The sequence below is a fragment of the Passer domesticus genome, chromosome 11, assembly GCF_036417665.1.
Source record: "Passer domesticus isolate bPasDom1 chromosome 11, bPasDom1.hap1, whole genome shotgun sequence".
In the NCBI taxonomy this organism is placed as follows: domain Eukaryota; kingdom Metazoa; phylum Chordata; class Aves; order Passeriformes; family Passeridae; genus Passer; species Passer domesticus.
The window spans coordinates 24,727,490-24,744,106 of NC_087484.1; the positions used below are offsets into that span (position 1 = coordinate 24,727,490).

Genomic DNA, 16,617 nt, shown 5'->3' on the forward strand with positions numbered 1-16,617 from the left:
ACTGCCTTGTCCCTTTGCAATGAACTGGAGAGGGTTTGGCCAAAAGGCAGCGCAGGCAGTCAGAGAAGGCAGGTGAGGACAGCCCGCATCCTCCGCCCGTGTGCAACCAGCTCCGGAGAGACTGTGCCCTGTGGCAGGCTGGAATTAACCTCCAGCTGCACTAAAGAAGCCAAAATCAAACCAGTAACAATGCCCCTACACAAATGATCAGTGGGGAAGCAGAACTGCCCAATCCCACTCCTCAAAGGAAGCTGGATTTGACACCTCGGTGTCACTCTTTGTTTCTTTAATCTTCTGAAGCCAGTATGTAAATTCAATTATGTTGGTACCTACAAAACCACAGGCATTTGCACATGAGGGCCTCCTCTGCAGCTCCTAATGTATGTAAATGAAACCACATTCCTGAATTTCCTTCCACCAAAGGCTGGGATAAAAAGATTTACCCGTGTAAATTTGATAGACTGACAGAGATTGGTCGGTGAGTCGGTGTTGTCAACAAAATACCTGATACTTCAGGCATTATCCAGATCCAGGTACCCTTCACCTTGAAGGTTCCCTGAATTGTGATTATTCCAAAGGTTACATGCTGTTCATTCTGGATTGTAAGTACACACCTTACCAACCTAAAGCAAAACTGCTTGCTTACTAAAATAAATTGGAAAAAAATAAAAGGTTAGATTTCTTACTCCAGATGATCTTTGCCCCCAGATCTGATTTAATTATCAAAACAAAACACATGGAAACTTTCACATGTGAGTGGCTGGAAGGACTAACAGCACTGCAACAAAACAAAGTATTTCATGCACTCAGGCATTCGTATTTAAATGAATTGGTATGAATTTCTGGCCTGCATAATTCAAAGTCTTCATATTTGAGGCAAACAATTTGAGATTTAATGTGTAACACCGTGTGTCAGCTCAAGAGTACTGGTTTGAGGAAAACACACATTGACTAAAAAATAACAAACAAAAAAACCCCACCAAAAAACAAACAAACAAAAAAAACCCGCCAAAACAAACAAGCAAGCTTTTCTATGCAACTGTGAACGATGTTTATTTCAGATTTTTCTGTCCTGGCCTGCCTTCACAGAAACTGCCAGTGGGGAAATGCTCCCAAGAGTGGCAAGTCAGAAATCCAGCTAAACCAAAGCAGCCTTTGGATAAATGCAGCATCACCTTCTGCAGCCCAGCAAGCCTTGCATTTATTTTCAGGTAAGTTAACTGATGGCAATCTTTAGAGCTCCAAGGGCAACACTTCCATGTGTATCTTTAGATCGGTGAAAAAGCACTTAAACTGCTTGAACTGCAAGCCCTGGTCACTGAAACACAACAGCAGCTTTCCAAGTAAACAGCCAAAGCATCACCCTGCACTTCCACACAACTTCTAAACAACAACATTCCTTCCCCGGCACCCTCCTCCTACATACAGCGTCCTAACAGCTTGGGGTTTTACTGGATTTTGGGTGTAAATTATTTGCAAAATAGAGCGTATAAGAGATATATGGAAACTTTAAAGGGAAAGGAGCAGTGGAACAGGACATGTTCTCTGTTCACTACATCACAAGAGTCAAAGAATGATTTTTTTTTAAGAAGGCTTTCTTACACTAGAATTTGGAGTTCTGCCAAAAGTCCATAGACAATTGGAGAACCAGTGAATTCATGACATCAGATATTCCAAGGAAGTGAAACCTGGCTGAATGGAAGTGATTTTTACTCAAGAAAAATAGATACTTGAATAGACAAACAACAAAACTATTTTAAGACCACATATAGATGAGGTCTCTTTCATTTAAAGAAATAAAACCACACAAAACCAAACACCCCAAAACATTTAATCAATGTTAAAAACCCCACTAAAGCATGTTTCCAAGGCAATACACATCAAAACATTCCTGATGTGACCAATATCCCTGATATTCTTTTTAGAAAGGCCAGTAAACCAGTAACCAAAGAATTTTTGTTCAGTAATCTTTTCCTGAAGGATTCTCCACTCTCCTGAAAAGCACTGCTTGCTGCCATGAAACTCCCAAAGCCTGGAAACCACCACTAGTCTGAAGGCAAGCTTCCAGATCAAAGTTTCCAGGTCACCCGCTGATTGATTCCCAGCCACCTTAATGCATTCCTTAGACTTCACAACCCCCTGCCAAGCATATGGACGTTAATATTCCTTTATATGCAATTTTCCCAAAAGCAAGCAGGCACTAAAGTTTTATTCCACCTTTTAAGTAATCTTTGAAGGCACACAGCTGTGGGAGTCTCTAGCTAATACTGCAAAACAGAGGCCAGTCAATTTTCTCTGACATCCTTCACACATTCATCTCACTTCAAACCCTAAACTATGATCCTGAGAACATAAATTATATATTGCTGAGGTTTCCAGCTTCAGGAACTTCCTAAGCCTGAATGAAGCTCAACATCAACAGAACAATGGCAGCACGGACTTAGTACCTAATATTTACAGTTATGGCTATACTTGTCAATTCCAAATGAACAAAACTACAGTGTATGCAGTGACAAAAAAGACTTTAAGTGCATAAAGTTCGGGGGAAAAAAAACCACACAACAAAACCAAATCAAACCAAACAAAAAACTCTGTACACCCCAAGAAAAACTCAGCTTTCCGGAGTTTGGAAAGTGTCCAGCATGAGCCTAAGCACACATGTGTTGCAACTAGACAAACCAGCGAGTCTGGCATGAGAGGTTTCCGTTTCTCTTTCAGGAACTCTTTGGGACTAATGAAGATTTATTCCCCCCTTGCAGAGAAGCCGCTCCTCGTCTGTGGCAGTGTGGCTGTGTGTTGGGAGAGCACACGATGACAGCAGTGCCAAAGCCACCGCTCTGTGCGCCGCCCTGCACAGCGCGAGCAGCTGACTGCAAACACATGTCCCAAATACTGCTTTGCCATACAAATTCCTGCGGTTCCCAAGGAAAACAACACTCAGAAACCCAGCTGAAAACAACCGAGAGTATCGAGTAATAGAAACGCCACTTAAAATTCACAGAGCAATCACAGACAGTTTTCGGCTAGGAAAAAAAAAAAAAAAAAAAAGAAAGAAAAAACCTCCAGGCAGAGCAAAGCTTGTCCGGCGAACGCTCGGGGGGAGTAGCACCCGGGGACCGTTCAGCCTCTCCCGAGCGCCGCCGAGCCCCGGGCAGCGGGAGGGGCGGCCCGGGCTGGAGCGGGCCGCGGGCCCCGGACCGGGCACTTGTTGCGGGGCCGTTCCCGGCGCGGCCGGGCACAAAGGCGCCCGCCTGCCGCAGCGAGCCCGGCCCAGCCCTGCCGCCGCCCCGGGCCCCTTTCCGCCGCCAAACGGCCGCGTCCCGCCGGAACCTTCCCCCGCGCGGGGAGGGCGCGGAGCCGCCCGCGCAGTTGAGCAACCACGGTGTCGCAAGCGGAGCGGACCCTTCTTCCCGCGCAGCCTGGGACAGGGAGGCACCGCCAGCAGCGCGCTGGCGGCCGAGGGGAGCCCGGCCGCAACCGCACCGACACCAAGCGGTGCCGCCGGACCGCCCCGTCCCGGCGCGCTCGGAGCGCAGCCCGCGCTCGGCCGGCCCCGCACACCCACCTGCCCGGGCACGGCCAGCCCCGCACGCCCACCTGCTCGCCCCGCACGCCCACCTGCCCGGGCACGGCCAGCCCCGCACGCCCACCTGCTCGCCCCGCACGCCCACCTGCCCGGGCAGCGGCCGCCGCCGTGTCCGCGCCGCCCCAGCCAGCGCGGCGGCGCGGGAGCCAGCGGGAGCGCTCCCTCGGCCGCCACCGGCCCCGGCGCTGCGCTCCGCCGGGGTTACCAAGGCGATGGCTTCGCCCTCAGGCCGCCGCCGCCAACCCGGGCCGGGCTTTCGCTCTCGAACCGCGGCTGGTGGCCAATGGCGCGACGCGTCCCGCCCCTGCGCCGCTCCCCTTCCCCGGAGGGCCGGAGCTGGCCGCGCCTCCGGCCGGCGCTGCGGGCTGGCGGCCCCCGGGCTGGGGTCGCTTTCCCCGAGCGAGCCGCCCCTGGCGCTCCGGGAGCGCTCCGCCCGCCCCGCTCCGGCGCTCCCGGGCGCGGCTCGCACTCGCAGCGCCCCGAAGCCGCTGCCGCACCCCCAGGTCGGGCTGCGAGCAGGGGCAGCCGCCCTGGGCACGCGGGAGAGGCTCATCCTAGAGCATCTGTCCCGAAGCGCCTTCTGGAAATCAGCAGGGAAAAACTTATTATAGCAGCCTATTGCCATGCCAATGAATTCCCCGATACGTCCTCATTTCGGCAGTCTCGGTGCTGAGCGGTCAGGAATAATTGCATGGGAACTAGTACCTAGAAAAGGGGGTTTTCTGAGGCTTGAAAGAAGCAATCAAAAGAACGTAAGGTAGAATGTAACCGGTAAGGAAACAACTTTTGCATGCAGCGGGCCGTCCCCACCCACTGAAATCAGCAGCAACATTCCTACGCCTTCAATGAACACAGGGTGAGGCGTAGCACATCCTTGTCCACAAAGAGTATGATTATATTATGCATATTTTAACATCTCTATGCTAATAATCATGCTGTATCATTAAGCTTGTCTATTAAGTCTGTTCATTTTCCAGTTAATCCAGTTTTGAAAATGGATGGATGGATTTACTTCCTCAACTTCACTTGCCAATTCTCAAGGCACTAAAAATCCATTAAATTTGGATTAGAACATATCTAGGAAATGTTTTGTTGTTTTTTACAAACCACCCAACCAACCACAACATCTATTAACTGGAAATCTCTGGGAAGGACAATCATCTCCCCTATTACTTCAGCAAATGGGATTTTTGCATGAATGGTGATCATGCAATGCTACCTCTAGGCAAATCTCAGTGGAAGGGCAGAAGTTAATGAGAAATCTTGCCTACCGTGTGTCAGTTGCCTTCACAGCCTGTCTGTCCTGTGTCAATTAACAGCTCCCCTTCCTGCTTTTAACCGGTTCCTTAAGTCTGCTCAGTACCACAAGCATTGCTCCTGAACATCATGCTGCTACTTCACACCACAGAGTGTAGTAACTTCCCTTGACTTCCCTTCTTCCTGGAAAAAAAAAAGTAGATTTCAAATGAGACTGGTTTATCAGGCAAATGTGCCACTCATACAAATGGATCGTATTCTACATAACAAAGTTTAGTTCAGCATGTTGAGCCACTTGTTTCTTCTGTTTAAAGTTTGCATTGCAATTGAAATATATTTCTGAAGAAATAAGGTATTAATGAAATCCAGTAATGTAAAAAGTCCCAGATCTGCAGTTTTTTCAAATCATTCTGATACTTGTGGTTTTGACATTAAATATTCCAGATAGTCTTGGCTTAGACACTGAAACCTTGGCTCAGTAGTTGGCCTCACTGATGACAAATGGGTTTGTGATTGGGAAGGCTTGATAACGTTTCTTTAAAAAGAGCTATTTACTCTGGATCTTGCGACATTAGGTGGTTGTTCTACAGGATCCAGTGCAGTCTTTGCAAAGCATAAGCCATGATGTGAATGACTTATGGACTGAGCAGAGGGCTACAATCCAGAGCCTTAAAAATCTGTTTACTCTACTGCCATCTTTTTCAACTGAGTAATGATGCCTTGAAGTGTCTATCACACACAAAGCCTCAGGCACGTTAAAACTGTCTTGTATAGACAATTTCTGTGAATAGACTTCAGTAAACCTGACCATACCGAGTTTTTCTCCAGGGTTGTAATCCCGGATTTCAAATTTCCTTTCCATTTTCTGTTTTATGCCTCCAAATACAGTATCAGTATTTAGCAGGGGGGAAAAAACTACTCAGTGAGTAGTTATTAAGATATTTCAGATTACAGCTGATCAGCTTGCATGATATTCATGCTCTTGTCACACATGGTGTTGTTACAGACAGTGTGTGTGACACGGATAAGGAACTTGCCTTGAAACATCTTAAAGAAACATTTTTATATCCTATGTGGCGTGCAAAAAAAATCCACCAGACTTCAAATATCATTTTAATTTTCAATTTCCTTATCTTTAGACTGCCTTCCCACCCCCCTTCACAAAACAACAAATGTTCTATTATTCAGCCCCCCAGGCTATTGTTACATGTGTTCTCAGTACAATGAAAGGGCTTTGTCTGAAAAGGCTGGATCTGAGTCATGTCTTTGCATGTGAAACAGCTGTACACCTAGGGCACATTCTTGAGTGCTTGAAAATGTGTCATTTTCAGTTTTTTGGGTTTACACTCTTTGAATCCTGTGTCACTGTAGTGATCAGAAGAAAGGAATTAAGTTGTCTCTGTACTTCCAAACAAGTGGAAATGCCATGGGAAGGATGTTTGGCCTGAAGCAGAAAAAGCCATTCTGAAAAAAAAAAATCCAAAAGAATAAATCTAAAGGACAATGATCCAGAACACAGCAAAACACTGGGCAGGAGATACTTAGAAATAATTAATTAGAAAATTTAAACACATATAGCAACAACTTGCTACTGTCCAATACTGTGACACAATGGCAACATCTACAAACCAAATGAGCTTTGGGCAGTTAAAGCACAGGAATGTTTTCTGCTGAACAGAGAACGGCAGGAGAATCTCTCATCACTAATTCTTTTCTTAAAAAAAAAAAAAAGTTATATTCAAAACTGTGTGAGCAATTGTAGAGAGAACAATGCGTGGTCATCCCTTTGCCAGCTAGCTGCCTACTGCTGTCCAAATAAAAGGCTTTAGAACATCTTGTGTATGACAAAAAACATGTCACTCTCCTCAGCAGTCACTAGAGGAAAGCCAGTTTGCTTTGTAACGTTCAAAAAATAGCTTATCTGTTAACAAAACTTTAATCTCCCCTTTGAAGGCCCTTCTTCATCTAGACTAGAAAAAATACGTCTCCTATTCCCTAAAAGTAGCAGGTTGGTACCATTTGGAAGGTAGAGTCATTAGTCACTGAAATTTAAGAAGTGTTAATAAACAAGTGGATTATACTGGCTGTGACTCTTTCAAACCTTGTGTTTAGTACAATAAATCCCAAGAATCAGATTTAACTGTCAAAGCCTATATTTAATCTCCTGTAGGGAAAATGCTAAGAGATGCCCAATACATGATTTTATGCCCTAGGTTACAGTACTGCAACACACGTAAATGATATGACAGAGAGGACAAGGTGTATGGGTGGCATGGTCCTGGACCAGCTGAGCTGATAAATGAAAGTTGGCCTCCTGGAGCTCCCCCATCTCTGCAGCTGTCAGACAGCCCAGCCTGTGAAACCCAAGCTGCCCACTGCCACCAGGGCCTCTCGGGTGCATGGAGAAGTGCTAATGGCACAGTGAGGGACACGGTGTGACGCCACCCCGACGCTGTGAGCAGGACACACCACCTCAGTGCTGGGAGCAGGATGCTCCCCCAGAGGTGTTCTGGCAGTGCTGTGGTCCCCTGCCCAGCCTGGGTGTCTGTAAAAGCTGCCCTTGGTGTCTCAGCTGTCCCGGTGCAGGGGCAGCAGCAGCAGCCGGCTGGAGCACTACCAGACTGCAAAGCACGTGTCAGACCAAAGGGATGCTGGCTTTGGCTAATGGAGGAACAGCCAGAACAAGCAGCTCTTTAACAGTGCTTTGCTATAAACCAAGTCATTTCACACGAGTAAAATTCAGTAGAAGAGTTCTCTGAGAACCTAGAGCATACAGGAACCAGAGAGGCAAACCCCTCTGCCAGCTGCAGCAGCCCCTCAAATCCAGCTGCAGCAGCCCAGGCAAATCCTGGCACTTCACTGCTCTGTTCCCCCTGCTGAATTCCGTGTCTGAGGGCTCTCATTTTGAAAATTTAAGCCTAGCTAAAACAACGCAGAGCCACTTTAAATACAGGGCCTCATCCTCAACCTCCCGAGGTCCCAGGCTGCTGTGCCACACCAGAATCACCAGCAGTCAGCTGATGTACCACCAGGGCAGACACAGCCCTGCTGTGAACTGCTGGGCTCAGCTCTCTCTGCTCTTCCCCGCTCAGACAAGCTGTGTGAGCTGGTGAGCAGCAGCAGGTCTGAGCTGGAGGGAGGTCTGACCCCACCAAGGCTCTCCTGGAGCATTGGCTGTGCTGGTGATCAAACAGAGCTCCCCAAACCTGGGTCCTGGCTGGGGAACTGCAGAGACCCTCTGTCCTGAGGCTGCAGCTGCGCCAGGAAGGGCTGGTGTGGAAACTCAGGGCACTGGGAATATTTATCTACTCTGGGGCGCCCTGACCCTCAGGGGAGCACTGACTTTGACCCTCATTCATGGAGAAAGTTTCCTAGGCTTCAAGATAGACTGGAATCCACAAAAGTGTGAAATAGATTACAGAGAGTAGTGTAGGTGTATCACCTGGAGAGAAATTTAGGTTTTGGGATTTTTAGTATGTTGTGATGGAAGCAAGATGGAGGGCACAGAGTGTTGTCCTCTTCATGCTTCTTCTTCCTTCTTCATGGGTTTGGGTGGCGCTCTGTAACTGGGCAGAAAAATCCACACTGAGGGCTCTTTGGGATCAGTTATTGGGTTAAAAGGGAAAATAATCTAGGTGTCCTTGTAACAAGAGATTGTTAGCCATTCTGTGCCTGCTAATGAAAGGCTGCTGAACTCACGGTTGTGAGACTTTGACTGATAAGAAATAATAAACACCTGAGTCCCAACAGGAGCTGCCATCTCAAGTGCCTTCAATCCAGACCCAGAGAAACCAACAGGCTGGGAGCTGAATCCCCACCCACCATGGAAACCCACAGCCAGAAGGCACATGGTCCTACTGCTTCCAAAACACAGAAACCCCACGGGCAGAAGCTACTAAGCAGCCACTTTTAAATGGTGGCATTATGATCACTTTATGCAAATTCCATTGTAATAAAGCAGCAAATTTTTAATAGCACTAATCCATAGACAAACTGACTGAAAATACTTATTGTCACTAATTCCATACCATAGCCAACATATCTTTTTCTGTGTCTGTTCTGGTCACTGGGTATGGTCACACTTTACAAAACAGTTTTGATATAAGATATGTGGACCTCCATCTGTATCAGCAAGTGAAGATTAAAAAAACCACTGAGAATTAGGAAGAGTAAGGCCTTTACAACAATTAACAGCATCCTGAAGTGGCCAGCTGACTTTCCTGCTACATTCTCCCTTTTTACACAAATAACTCTACATAGTCTTTAATTTTTCCAGTTTCCTAACACAGGCTTTGTAAAAATAGTTCCATCAATACAAAACAAATTCTTTAATCCAAAAGGCCAGTGCCTACCAGAGTAGGAATTCTGTCCACACGTAACCTCAGAGCCCACACAGACAAGTCTCCCATCAACTATCATTTTCTCTGCCTACTTTGTGGGCCTGAACTCATAACCAATATTAACATTTTATTAACATAACTGGATTGTTAGAAATGTCAGTTTTTAGACGAGGCACTGAGTTCCCTTGTGTTATTTCTACTAACTTTTCTAATCAAATACAAAGATCCCATGACACATTTTGACAAAAAAGTAGGGCACAGCCAGCTTATTTATTCTTTTACTAAAAATAGGCTTCAATGTCCAGCAGGTTGTAATGTGTGAGACAGCACTTCAAGTGTAACAGCTGCTCCTTCTGCCTCAACACATCTGTGTCACCAGCCCCTCTTTGCAATCTGCTAATTACCAAAATCAAACATCAGCCTTCACAAGGAGTTCCCTTTTTCTGAAATGCTTACTATGATTAGGCTAACCAACAATTGGAATAGCAAAACAATATCTTCTCATCCTTACAGGAGGAGTTTCTGACACCCTTCCAAGCACAGCACAGCATGTTTTACATCTCTCGGGTTAATGGCATATTACTATTCTCAGCCAGAGGCAAAGACTAGAAAGAGATTCATTACAGGAAATCCATCTCTCTCTCAGCCTCTTTGCATATTTATTTTCTAGCTGGCCTTTTTGTTAAGGCAATTCTGATAACAGAGCAGATGTGACAACTGTGAAAACCAGCAATGATCAGGAACACTACTGAGGCTGTCACACATTTTAATGACTGTGTATATGAAATGCTGTACTATTTCAGCATTTCACCTTGAGGAGACTTTCAACTGATGTTTTGTCAAGTTTTCTTCATTGTCCAGTCACAATGGTGTAAGTCACAGATAGCAAGACTTTGTTTTGTCAGAACTGCTACAAGAGAGAAAAGAGAGTATTTGTCCCTCCAAGTACACTGATGTAGTTATCCTTTGGGTCAAACACCTCTACTGACCTGAAGGGTACAGTGGGCATCACCTCAGAATTCGGCCATGTAACTTTGCAAACCAGGAAAGACTTGCTCCAACCCACCTTGCATGAGTTACACATGATGTGCAAACCAAAGAAAGAAATAAAAGCAAATGTGGTGTATTGCTGCTACCATGAGACACAGGTACTGCATTAACATTTCACTAGCCCATGGAAAACATGTTCAAAACAATAATTTCATTGTTTATCACCACTTTACCTACACAGCAGGGCAAACTAAGAAAGCTGTTGTGAAATTTAAAAATTCCTTAAGCACTAGAAAAATGACAAATACTACATGCATCATCATTCCTCAAAAATATCAGTTCTACCTACAAATGGACTATTATTTTAAATCTCTATCTAAAATCTCAGATTCTAACTTCCTCCCTCTGGTGACTGTGTTGTAATTTTAATACTATTGATGAGTTTCTATTTTTAAAAGGACTACCAAAAATACATATATATATATAACAGACAGGCTTTTGAAAGGCATTTACAGATGTCTTATTAACAATGTTTCAAGTCTAATACTAATTCATGTACAACTAATTTCAATGTTTATTTTTCTATAAAACTGTCCTACACTAAATCAGTGCAAACAGAGTCACAAGAACACACTGAAATTGCTGAGAAGCAAGAATGTTCAGTTCCCTGCTGCAGCAGACAGAAATAATTTCATCTCACAGCTCTACTAAACTTCTGATAATCCAGAGCCATCCTTGAGTCCCATCTTTGGAAAAAAGCACATTTCAGAGCAGAGTTATTAAGGGGCACTGCACAACCAGTGCAGAAGAGATTCCTGGACTACTCCTAAAATGCCAGTACATTTTTTGAAGTACATTTTTCTAGCCTTCCGTTGCTAGACGATCCAGTCATCCTGAATCAGAAAGACTCATGCTATTTCTAGGAATTATATTTTAGACAGTTTATTTGAGCTACAGATGCATCATCTTAATTTTTAGTCTATAAAAGTTAAAATTACTAAGTCTGGCAAAATGCCATCACAAAAAAAAATTGTTGCAGTGTAAGAGTACAAGTATATTATTATTTCTTTCAAAACTAGAAATTAAGCTTGCCTTACTATTTTGGAAACTCCAGGCTTTGTGCTGAATCACTTTTTACGAAGTTTCCAGGTACTGATTAACCAAATCAAAAACTGTGTGTTTCATCCCCTCTGCCTGGCAGTCTATCACAACAAGTCGAAAGTTTCATTTCTATGACTCACACGCCTTTAGATTAAACAACTATGCAAATGATGCCAAGTCTTTGTTTATCACAGCTTTGTCAGCAAAACAAAATCATCCAGCAGGTGAATCATGAAATTGCTGTCTGTGTGGACGAGGGAAGCAGAGATGCCTGCTGAACTTCACGCTCCCCAGTCTATTTCTCCTTCTCTCCTTCACGGTGAGACTGCAGCCCTGCTCACGTGCACAGAGCTCCCGCTGCCTTTTCCTCAGCAGAAAGGCACAGGTCACTTGGCTGCAGCCCAGAAAGTCCTTCAGGCCCACCAGGAGAGCTGCAGCCTAAGTGGCTTGCTCAGGAGAGTGCACTTGCTGGTCCCTCTGCGAGGGAACGTGGGGTTTGTTTCCAGAAGGAGAAGTGCATCCATTTCAGTGCCCTCTCCCCTGCCTGGAGAGGGCTCACGGGGGGCTTCTGCTGCAGTTCTGTTCCACTCTGGAAAAAGACTGACAGGATGGCAGTGCTCAGAGAAGGAGCAGCCATCTGGACAAGGTTAGGTCACCTTCACAAGAGAGCACATTCCAGCAGCTCATAAAAATGTGGCTCAAGAACACTTTTTCTGTTCCTGGAATGTATCTCATTGCCAAAGAAGGTAGCTACGACCAGGAAAATATTCCATGGGGAGCAAACAAATTCTCCTGCCAAAGCCATTCCTCCCTGCTCCACCCCAGCTGATATTACACAAGTTGAATAATGCATGTCAAGGTATTAAGTAACATGTAAACACTTCCAGTAAATGTTTCTGCTGCAAGCCTTGCCTTAACTGGTATTGCTTCCCCCTGTGATAATGGAAAAACATCTTCCTCGGCTCTCCTTCACCTAAAGCTCATTATTGATCAGGCACTTCCCACCAAACTTTGGCTGGTAATCTTCCTCTTGCCCCATCTCCAGGGCAGCTTTTAAACCTCTTGCAAACCCAGAGATGGCCTTCCCTGAAAGCCTCTATTGGCCCCACAGCCCAGGCACTGGAGAAGGCTGGTGTCTCAGGAGAATTGCACTTCTGGTAATCCTCTCAGGAAGGGATGACAAATTCCAATGGAAGCAAGCCGGGGGTTTTCTCTCCCACCAAGGATGTTTTACAGGAGCCCTGTCTTCCCATCATTGCCCAACAGTGTTCCCCACCCCAATTTTGAGAATGTGTTTTCATATCTTTTCGCAAGGGGAGCCACAGCTGGTGGAGGAAATCTTGGAATTTAGTGTCACTTTAGGCATGCCACTGCTTGCACAGCATATGCCAATAATTCCTTCTGCTTTACTGTCTGGAACATTCCTCAACAGGGGCAAAGGCAGTTCTGAGCCAACTGACCAAAAGGGGACATGGTTAATCACACCACTGGGATGAAGATGGCTCTTGAATCACCTCCATGAGACTGGGAATCATTCGTCCCAAGGGAGAACTGCCCAAGGAAATTTCTGGGATTTTCCACTGGCATTTGAACTTTCATGAGGGTTTTCTGTAGGAGAAACTGACCTAGGGTCAAGTATCCAAGGAACTCCCAGGGAACAACACCAAACTCCACTCTGAAAAATGCCTGGGTGATAAGTTTGAGCAGAGTTGTTAAGTAAGAAGGTAACCTCATGCACTTTCTATAACTTTTTCCAAGTATGAATTATTTCATTTGATGTCTGTTAACTGCACAGGGCTGAGAGCTGGGGATTGAGTTGGATTGTTTCCTTTCCATAATTGTTTTCCTGGCAACTGAACTTGCAGCCCAGCTGAGGATGTAGCACCAGCAGCACTAAACATTACTTAGATCCAAGTCACTGCAATTGGTAAGAAATATGCTCCTGTTTGGGTAATACACGGAAAGCAGAAATTCCAGTGAACAACCTCAAAGCCTTCTCTGTCCCTGCTTACAGCAGCAGCCTTTTGTGCCTGATCTCCCACATCTGGGAGAGAAGTAATGACAACATCCCAGCTGCCATCAGCAAGGCCTCCCTGCTGTCTGACAACTGCAACATCAGCCCCAAAGACCACAGAGAGCACAGGAACTGGAATTACACCCACTACGGTAAAATCAGGTCACAATTACACGACAACTGCTCGACACTTCTCAGGAACTGATACAGGCTGATTTTTTTTGTCTGGGCTAATCAGGACAGGCAGAAAGCAAACCCCATGCCAGAAGGAGCCTGTCATACTCAGAAGATTGCTCAGGAGATGGGTAATCAGCTATCACAGGAATGGCAGTGCTCAGTAAGGAATGATTTGAAGAAAGGTTTCCAAATGCTACTCCCTGCTGCTTTTAGTCCCCCCACAGAAAAACTTTTGGAAAGACCAAACCCTCCACAAACACCTTTGGAGAAAGCTTTGGCCAGCCACTGCTGCTTTCCTGGGAAAGGGTAACTCACTGCAGCCTTAATTCTTCTTTATGCTGCGAAATTACGTTTTTTTTGATGAAAGACTAATAAAATAATTGATTTCCAGACTTCTAAAAATGTTAGGGCTAAGTGGACTCAGAAAGACCAGTGGTGCCTAGGCTTCTCAAGACCTGAAAAGTTCACCTGAAAAGCTGTTTATTTTTCATCCAGAGCACTGAGGGCACTGAAGCTCAGGTATAAATTCCTGGTGCAGAGAGGAATGTGATGACAGCAAAGGAAATGCTTTTGCACTGTCCTGTTTCCCCTCCACCCACCCAAAGCAGAATTGTGCTGCCCAGCTCCTGCCTGGATCCCTCTCCACAGGGACAGAGGAACAGGGCACCTGCCACAGCCTCCAGGGCAGCAGCACGTGGGATAAGGCAGGACACACAGAGCTAGGAGAGCTTTCCTGAGAGGGCCTCTGGGTGTGCACATTGCACACACATGCAGATGTGTGTAATCCACACCTCCTGCAGCTTCACAGCAGTTTGGCTCTCAGTACCCTCAGCCTGTCACACACCATAAGCTTGTGTCACACACCGTGAAGCAGTGGCTGGCAGCAGCAGTCTCCCAGCCCTCTCTGCAGATTTCCCACATGCCACCAGGAGCTGGGAGCACACCCATGCAGCAGGAAGGCCAAGACTGGATGGTGATGGCAGGCTGTACACATTTGGCATATGGAAATGTTTACATAGCTGACAGCACACACAGGTCTGCATCCTTCTTGCTGTGTGCTCACCCACAGAGCTTGGAGCAGAACACTTTGGCAAACCTGTGCCAGCTGCAGGGACAAACCCAGACCTCACCCTGCAGAGAGCTGCTAAAGCTGAGCTCTGATGTGAGCCCATCACAGAAATCCTTCCCAGCCTTCCTAGCGCCCCCACTCAATGGACACCAACACTCAATCACTGAAACTGAAACTTCAAGTACATCCTTACCGTGCCTTTAAACTACAGTTAGAATTCCTTTTGTCAAGTACAATTTTCAGTTAGGGTGAATCAGTTATGTGATGACTACACAGGTGTTTCAAAACAGCAAAAAAAGTATCAAGTATCAGCTCTCAAGCACCATTAACAACAGAGTAAATACCTGGAGCAGTCACAATACAGGAAAAGAAATCTCTATATCCCAGTGAAAGAAGTCTCAATTCATGAAATAGCACCTATAAACTTCCAAACCATCCCATGCTAATTCCTTCATATAACAGAGCCAAAATAACCTCTTAAAACATTATTGTTGAACATTAGTCTTTTCCTTTGATAATTTAACTTACAGATGTTTATTTAACCTTTATGTCTTTACTCTTATGCTAAATATTTCTCAGAGAAAAAGTCTGAATAAATCATTAGAGAGATGCATACTTCACCTCTTTTAATGTTAGTCACATCTTAAACTGCCATTATCACAGATAGATGTCAAAAAGAAATACATCCAGATATGAAAAACAAGGTCCTGTTACAGCATGTCAGGTTTTCTATCAAAGAACATGCCATTACACTTTGTGGCTTAATAATTTTCAAACCTAAGAACTGATGATGCTCAGCTAAATTATCCATAAAATATGCCTTGAAAAACAGCATGCTTTTGTTTTGCTGTTTTCTCTGCTTCCCCCACAACAACAGCTGGGGAGAACAGTCATGCAGCTCCATAGTGGTTTGGCCATATGAACTCTATTAAAAAAACTGATTATTTCAAGTTCCTAAAGATCAGGTGATAATCTCCCTCAAAATGAAAAAATGTGAACAGACCCTAATTAGTATCTGATAGAAGTGGGGCTGTTGCACTGTGTAAACGCTGAATTAGAATGATAATGCAGGGAACTCAACAAAAGCAGCTTTGTGTTCCTCTCTGCAGCCAGTGACAGCTCCTGCAGCATGTGGGACTCTGAACACTGGGTTTCCACAGCCTCCTCTGATGTACCTGGCACTGCTTCTACAGCTAGCTTAAGAGAACAAGCCCATGTCCTGTGCTGCACATCTTGTCTGGGGCAAATAGTTTTAAATAAATCCTTCTGGGCTGACTGACTCACTCTTACCTCTCAAACACAGCTGCCCATGCACCTGTGGCACTGCCTGCAGAAACCCCATCTGAGCACCACTGCTGCTCCCTGGCCTTACCCAAAAATGGGCTCTGTCCCTGATTTCGGGCTGATGGGATGTGCTGCTCCAGGTAACACTGGAGTGTCACTCCATGGCAAACAGCTGCTCTGCACATCAGAGACGGGCTTTGCCTTTACCAGTGCTGGCACCCACACACACCAGGGTCACACTGGAGGCTGCTGCAGGCCAAGGCTGCAATGGACACTGCATGGCATCATTGCATGGCATCACTGCATGGCGGGTTTATGCATTGTTGGAATCCTGGATACTGAGAATTTTAAACTTTCTGTGCTTAAAGGCACAGACCCACAAGAGAACACTGTATTTGACCTGAGGCTGTGAAGAAGGTTTCCAAAATTGATTGATAGTACTGAGATTACGGGTGTGTAGTTGGTTAGAAGTGTATAATATCACAGGGTGGAAAACTTAGAGTTTGGGATTTTAGAATATAGAAGTACATATGCAGCAAGATGGAGGTTTTAGGGTGGAGGCAGGTTGTTCTTTACCACCTTCTTCCTTCTTCATGGGTTTGGGTGGCATTTTGTAATTGGGCAGAAAAGTCTGCATTGCGGGCTTCCAGGGACCAGTTATTGGGTTAAAAGGGAAAATAATCTAGGTGTCCCTTCTTAATTGGAGAGTTTAGTCTTAAAAGACCTTGTAACAAGAGATTGTTAGCCATTCTGTGCCTGCTAATGAAAGGCTGCCAAACTCATGGTTGTGAGACTTTGA

The 16,617-nt window shown here is 45.5% G+C and overlaps 1 protein-coding gene across 1 annotated transcript in view; it reads right to left on the reverse strand.

The window, feature by feature from the left end:
• Window positions 1–16,617, reverse strand: part of PIK3CB (phosphatidylinositol-4,5-bisphosphate 3-kinase catalytic subunit beta) — an 86,447-nt gene that overhangs the window by 64,832 nt on the left and 4,998 nt on the right. Inside the window, exon 2 of the mRNA XM_064384794.1 lies at window positions 4,858–5,026. The gene's annotated coding sequence lies outside the window, so the exon portion shown is untranslated. The remainder of the gene's footprint in view (window positions 1–4,857; window positions 5,027–16,617) is intronic.